The following is an 8,295-nucleotide window of genomic DNA, read 5'->3' as shown; positions in this document are numbered from 1 at the left end:
ACAAGACCCATATATATGCTGTCTTCAAGAGACCCACTTCACTTCTTGGAACATGTAAAAATTGATATTGAGAGATGGAAGAAAAAATTCCATGCAAATGGAAATCAAAAGAAAGCTGGAGTAGCAATACTCATATCAGACAAAATAGACCTTAAAATAAAAAAACATTATAAGAGACAAAGAAGGACATCACATAATGACCAAAGGATCAATCCAAGAAGATATAACAATAGTAAGTATATATACACCCAAAAGGATCACATCAATATATAAGGCAACTGCTGACAACATTAAAAAGAGAAACTGACAATAACGCAATAATAGTGGGGAATTTTAACACCCCACTTACAGCAATGGACAGACCATCCAGACAGAAAATCAACAAGGAAACACAGGACTTAAATGATGCATTAGACCAGATGGAGTTAATAGATATTTATAGAATATTCTATCCCAAAGCAGCAGAACACACATTCTTCTCAAGTGAACATGGAACATTCTCTAGGATGGATCACATTCTGGGCCACAAAACAAGCCTTGGTAAATTTAAGAAAATTGAAATCATATCAAGCATCTTTTCTGAACACAACATTATAAGACTAGAAATTAACAAGAAAAAAACTGTAAAACAAAAACAAAAACAAAAAAACATGTGAAGACTAGACAACATGCTACTAAACAACCAATGGATCACTGAAGAAGTCAAAGAGAAGTTAAAAAATGCCTAGAAGTAAATGACAACAAAGACACAACAATCCAAAACCTATGGGATGCAGCAAAAGCAGTTCTAAGAGGGAAGTTTATAGCAATACAAGTCTACCTCAGGAAACAAGAAAAATTTCAAATAAACAATCTAACTTTACACCTAAAGGAACTAGAGAAAGAAGAATAGACATAATCCAAAGTTATCAGAAGGAAAGAAATCATAAAGATCAGAGCAGAAATATATGAAATAGAAACAAAGAAAACCATAGAAAAGATCAATGAAAGTAAAAGCTGGTTCTTTGAAAAGATCAACAAAATTGATAAACCCTTAGCCAGACTCATCAAAAAAAAAAAAAAGAGAGAGAGAGGGCCCAAATCAAAAAAATTAGAAATGAAAGAGGAGGCGTTCCCATTGTGGTGCAGTGGTTAACGAATCCGACTAGGAACTATGAGGTGGAACTATGAGGAACTTTGATCCCTGGCCTTGCTCAGTGGGTTAAGGATCTTGCACTGCCATGAGCTGTGGTGTAGATCACAGATTCTGCTTGGATCCCGCATTGCTGTGGCTCTGGCACAGGCTGGTGGCTACAGCTCTGATTAGACCCCTAGCCTGGGAACCTCCATATGCCGTGGGTGCAGCCCTAGAAAAGGCAAAAAAAAAAAAAAAAAAAAAAAAGAAAGAGGAGAAGAATCATAAGAGACAAGCAACTACAAAAGTATAATCTCCAATACTAAATCAAGACAAAATAGAAAATATGAACAGACCAATCACAAGCACTGAAATTGAAACTGTGATTTAAAAACTTCCAACAAACCAAACTGTGATTTAAAAACTTCCAACAAACCAGATGGCTTTGCAGGTGAGATTTATCAAAAATTTAGAGAAGCACTAACACTTATCCTTCTGAAACTATTCCAAAAAATTGCAGAGGAAGGAACATTCCCAATTTCATTCTATGAGGCCACCATCATCCTGACACCAAAATCAGACAAGATACCACAAAAAAGGAAAATGACAGGCCAATATCACTGATGAACATAGATGCAAAAATTCTCAACAAAACACTAGCAAACCAAATCCAGCAGTACATTACAAAGACTGTACACCATGATCAAGTGGGATTTATCCCAGGGATGCAAGGATTTTTCAATATCTGCAAATCAACCAGTGTGGTACACCACATTAACAAACCAAAGAATAAAAACCATATGATCCTGTCAAGAGATGCAGAAAAAGCCTTTGAAAAAAGCCAACACCCATTTCTGATAAAAATCCTCCAGAAAGTGGGCATAAAGGGAATCTAACTCAACATAATAAAGGCCATATATGACAAACCCACAGCTAACATCATTCTCAATGGTAAAAAGCTGTTCCACCAAGATCAGGAACAAGACAAGGATGTCTGCTCTCACCCCTACCATTCAACATAGTTTTGGAAGTCCTAGCCATGGCAATCAGAGAGGGAAAAGAAATAAAAGGAAATCAAATTGGAAATGAAGAAGTAAAACTATTACTATTTGCAGATGACATGATACTATTCCTAGAAAAATCTAAAGACACCAGAAAACTGTTAGAGGTCATTGATGAATTTGATGAAGTTGCAGGATATGAAATTAATACACAGAAGTCAACTGCATTTCTACAAAATAACAGTGAAAGATCAGAGATAGAAATTAGGGAAACAATCCCATTTACCATTGCATCAAAAGAATAAAATACCTAGGAATAAACCTACCTACAGAGACAAAAGACCTGTAATCTGGAAACTATAAGACAGTGATGAAAGAAATCAAAGATGACACAAACAGATGGAAAGATATACCATACTCTTGGATTGGAAGAATCAATATTGTCAAAATGACTATACTACCCAAGGCAATGTAAGATTCAATGCAATCCCTATCAGATTACCAATGGCATTTTTCACAGAACTAGAAAAAAAAAATTGTTGAACAAAAACTAAATAGAAGTTTTTTTTTTTTTTTTTTTTTTTTTTTTTTTTTTTTTTTTTTTTTTTTTTCTTGGCATATGATTCAAGCTATGAATCAGTTGTAGAAGCACACAGAATGATCAGGTCTACAAAGTCAAGGATGTTTGAGCACAGAAAGACCTATGGAGAATGGCCAGGCCAAAGCAATCTTGAGAAAGAAAAATGGAGCTGGAGAAATCAGGCTCCCTGACTTCAGACTATATTCAAAGCTACAGTCATCAAAGCAGTATGGAGCTGGCAGCAAAAAACATACATCAGTGGAACAGAATAGAAAACCCAGAATTAAACCCATGCACCTACAGTCAACTAATCTATGACAAAGGAGGCAAGAAAATACAATGGAGAAAAGATAGTCCCTTCAATAAGTGGTACTGGGAAAACGGAAGAGATACATGTAAAAGAATGAAATTAGAACATTCCCTAACATCACACACAAAAATAAACTAAAATGGATTAAAGACCTAAATATAAGACCAGATACTATAAAACTCTTAGAGGAAAACTTAGGCTGAACACTCTCTGACATAAACGACAGCAGTATCTTCTCAGATCCACTTCCTAGAGTTATGACAATAATTAAACTAAAAGTTTTTGCACAGCAAAGGAAACTCTAAATGAAACAAAAACACAACCCACAGAATGGAAGAAAATATTTGCAAATGAAGTGACTGAAAAGGGATTAATCTCCAAAATATATAAACCACTCCTGCAGCTAATACCAAAAAAAAAAAAAAAAAAAAAAAACCCAAACAATCCTACCAAAAATGGGCAGAATATCTAATAGACAATTCTCCAAAGACATACAGATGGCCATAAAACACACAAAAAGACATTCAACATTACTAATTATTAGAAAAATGCAAATCAAACTATGAGGTACCACTTAACCCCAGCCAGAATGGCCAGCATCAAAAAGTCTACAAACAATAAATGCTAGAGAGGGTGTGGAGAAAAGGGAACTTTCTTACACTGGTGGTGAGAATGTAAATTGGTGCAACCACTATGGAAAACAGTATGGAAATTCCTCAAAAAATTAAAAATAGAACCACCATATGATGCAGCAATTCCACTCAGCATCTATACAGAGAAAACCATGACTCAAAAAGATACATGTACCCCAACGTTCAATGCAGCACTATTTACAATAGTCAAGACATGAAAGCAACCTAAATGTCCATCGACAGAGGAGTGGATAAAGATGTGGTACATATATGCAGTGGAATATTACCCAGCCATAAAAAGGAATGAAATAACAGGAATGAGTTTACAGGAACATGGATGGACCTGGAAATTTTCATACTATGTGAAGTTAGTGAGACACAAACATCATATTTGGAGTCTAAAAAAGGATACAATGAACTTCTTTTTAGAACAAATACTGACTCACAGACTTTAAAAAACTTTAGTTACCAAGGAGACCTAAGCCATGCCTCGCTGTGTAAACCCTCATCCCTGAACCATCATGGCATGCCAGCCTTCTTCTGAAGATAGGTGTGTTGGAATGGAACGATTGATATTTTTCTTATTTTTCCCCCTGTGATTCCTTCTTCATGCAGTTAGTCTAGCCTCAACTCTACTTTGGGGTTTTTGTTTTTTTTTTTGGTTTATGTTTTTTGTTTTTTTTTCCCCAGTTTTCTCTCTCCCTCATTCTTTCTAAGTGTATTGACCCCGCCTGGAGCGTGCATGCGTTGTCTCCCCATCAAAGTTTGCCGAGGCACAGTATTTACCAAATTCAGCACAGCCACAAAACCAGACCTCTTCCCCAGGGGGCCAGAAGGGATTTCACAGAGAGCTTTCTCTGGATCAGTCAATATACTGGCCTGAATATGCCTGGCCAGGCTTTTGGACTGCACACCAGGTTCATAGAAAGAAGAGAAGTAAGAAAAGGATGGAGTTTCATGAGACCACTTGAGAGACAATGCCCTCGATTGGCACCACTACTCTCCAAAATACCACCGTTTTTGCACCTCCCATGCACAACACGCAGGCACTCGTGCCCATCCCAAAACCTAGTTAAGGGTGGGCGTCCGAAGAGCTTTGGAAACACCTTCCCCCTGGAATCTTACAAATGACACCAAGGAACCTTCCTACAGGAAAGAAACACATGGACGGCATACAGACTTTCGGTTGCCAGAATGGAGGGTGAGGGTGTGGGCAGGACTGGGCTGTGGAAGGTGGTGATAAATCCAAACACTTGCCCTTGGAGTGGGTCATCACAGACAACCTACTGTTTAGCACAGGGAACGATATGTAGGCACTGTTTTTGGAACAAAACGGAGGATAATGTGAGAAAAGCAATATGGATAAATATGTACGACGGGATCAGTATGGTGTTAAGGTGAAATGGAGCCCCGTATATCAGCGACCATAGAAAAAAAAATCATGATTAAAAAAATGACAGAATTAGCGGCTCAAAGTTTTCCAGAGAAGGTGTCAGGGTCAAGACGGCTGCCCCTCGGGAAAAGAGACACACAAAAGGACTCTGTGGGTCCCATCAGAATGTCCTAGCCTAGCCACATCAGACCAGACCTAATAACATGGCGTGTATGAATTTATGACTATAAAGACATTTTTATTTATTAAAAATAAATAAATAATTTAAAAAGGATACAATGAACTTCTTTTTAGAACAAATACTGACTCACAGACTTTGAAAAACTTATGGTTACCAAAGGAGACAGGTTGTGGGGGAGGGATGAGTGGGGGTTTGGGATAGAAATTTTGTAAAATTAGATTGTAATGGTGGTTGTACAACTATAAATATAATAACATTTGTTTACTTAAAAATATAAATAAATTCGTTGAATTAAAATCACCACACACCTATCAGAATGGCTAAACATTTTTTTTAATTTCATGATTTTTATTTTTTCCATTAGAGTTGATATGGAATGGCTAGAACTTTTAAAACTGACAATACCAAATGCTAGCAAGGATTCAGAACAACAGTGACTGTCATTCATTGCTTATGGGAATGCAAAATGTTACGGTCCCTTCAGAAGACAGTTTGGCAGTTTCTGACAAAGTTAAACATAGACATACTGTACAATCCAGCAATCATGATCCTGGGTATTTATCCAACTGATTTTAAAACTTGCATGCAAATTATAGATAAACTGTGATACATTTGTATCCTGGAACATTATTCAGCATCAAAAGGTATCAAGCCATGACAGGACATAGATGAATCTTCAATGCATATTCCAATCACAACTGTGGACAGCAGACCTCACAGCTTAGAGAAGGTGGTAGAGATACACAAGTTTGAGAAACATTTGGGGAGTAAAAAAAAAAGTCAGGACTCAGTGATAACATGTGTTCGGAGAGGGGGTAAAGGAGAGAGAAGTCAAGGATGACTCCAAGGTGGTCAGTTGAGAGACGGTCCCTGGAACAGACCCTGTTTTGGTTGGATATTCATGAGTTCCTTTCAGATGTGTTGGCTTTGAGGAACTCTGAAGACATCACCCAAGTGGAGAGTTAAGTAGGAGTTGTATATATGGACTTGGGGCTCAGAGAGTAAGCGTGGCTGGGGATGTAAATGCGTGAATCACGTGTACACAGTCTTTAAAGTCGTAGACATAGATAGTATTCTTTTGGTGAAATCAAAGCCATAAGAGTTAATTAAGCCATAATTAATATTCTTATGGTGAGGGGAGAAGAGCCTTAAGAGATTCTAATACTTAGAAGCCAGGCAGAAGAAGGGGAATTGACAAAAGAGAGAGAAAAGGAACAGTCAGAGAGGTGGAAGATGAACTTTAGGAGTTTGTCCCAGCAAAACTGAAACCAGCATGTTTACAAGAGGAGAGCCAGGTCAAAAATATCCACTGATGCTAAGAAGGAAAGTCAGACAAGGACTAAGAATGTTCTTGGGATGACCTGTTCACAATCTTGCTTATTTTTACTAAAGTGTCATTATTTTCTTACTGATTTTAAGATCATTTTTGCATATGAGAAATATCAATCCTTTGGCTGTTGTGTGTGTTACAAATATTTTTCCCAGTTATCACTTGCCTTGTAGTTGTGTTTCTGATTTTTCTCAGGGTTCTTTTGGGTTGTTTTGTTTTACATATAGAAATGTCATGTGTTTATTTAGATTTCTCATTTATCTTCTCTTTCATGACTTACTCCTTTGCTTTCTTGCTTAGATCCATCTACATTTCTTTGTTCTGTTCTTTTCTTTTCTTCCTTTCTCCCTTCCTTCCTCCCTTCCTTCCTTCCTTCCTTTCTTTCCTTTCTTCCTTTCTTTCTTTCCTTTCTTTCTTTCTTTCACAGCCACACCTGCAGCATACGGAAATTCCCAGATAGGAGCTGAATCTGAACTGCAGCTAAGGTCTACACCACAGCTACAGCAACGTCAGATCTGAGTCCCATCTTCGACCTATGCAGCAGCTTGTGGCAACACTGGATCCTTACCCACTGAGTATGGCCAGGGATTGAACCCACATCCTCACAGAGACAACGTAGGGCCCTTACCTCACTGAGCCACAATGGGAACTCCCCTCCCCTGGCAGTTTTCTTAATATAAAATTTCTATTTCTCTTATTTAACTCTGATCCTTTTGGAATATTTTGGTGTAATGTTTCAGATTTTTTTTTACACCTTTTTACCAAATAGTGTATCATTATCATAGCACTGTTTACTCCATAATCCATCTAATTTGAAAGCTTCTGTCATTAACTGTTTCTTATATCTGCACCTGAGTCTGTCTTAGCTTTCTATTTTCCCCCGAGCTATTTTTGTTCCCAGCAGTATTTTTTAAATTATTATTATTGCTTCATAATACATTTAAATAACTTGACACTCAAATTGCCCTCATTATTTTTAACTCTATTCTCACATATTGTTTCTCCAAGAACTTTGGAATCATTTTGAAAGTGTATTTCATCCCATTGGGATTTCAATTAGAATTGTCTTATGTCTATGAATCAATTGAGGAAGAACTGATAGCTTTATAACATTGAGTTGCACCATCCTAGAATATGGTATATCTCCCTATATACTGAAACCTGATTTTCTGTAATTCTGAAGCTTTTTTATAAAAATAAAGATTGTGTACATTTCTTATTAGATTTATTCCAAGATAGATCCTAATTTTTGTGACCATAGAAAATTGTGTCTTTTATCCTTTTCATTTTTCTGTAAATCTATTTGGTCCCATTTATCCAAAACTACTCAGAGATTCTGGAGTTCCCGTCGTGGCGCAGTGGTTAACGAATCCGACTAGGAACAATGAGGTTGCGGGTTCGGTCCCTGCCCTTGCTCAGTGGGTTAACGATCTGGCGTTGCCGTGAACTGTGGTGTAGGTTGCAGACGCAGCTCGGATCCCGTGTTGCTGTGGCTCTGGCGTAGGCCGGTGGCTACAGCTCCGATTGGACCCCTAGCCTGGGAACCTCCATATGCCGCGGGAGCGGCCCAAGAAATAGCAACAACAACAAAAGACAAAAGACAAAAAAACAAACAAACAAAACTACTCAGAGATTCTAAAGGTATCAAAGGCAAACCTTCATACATTAGTCATAAAGAGCTGGTATTGTCCCACTTACTGCAACCTTCGGACAAGATCCTGTAACATAGGGCATTTACCCTTTGCCCTAATAAG

The sequence above is a fragment of the Sus scrofa genome, chromosome 5, assembly GCF_000003025.6.
Source record: "Sus scrofa isolate TJ Tabasco breed Duroc chromosome 5, Sscrofa11.1, whole genome shotgun sequence".
Lineage (NCBI taxonomy): Eukaryota > Metazoa > Chordata > Mammalia > Artiodactyla > Suidae > Sus > Sus scrofa.
Note: the sequence above shows the minus strand (reverse complement) of the source record.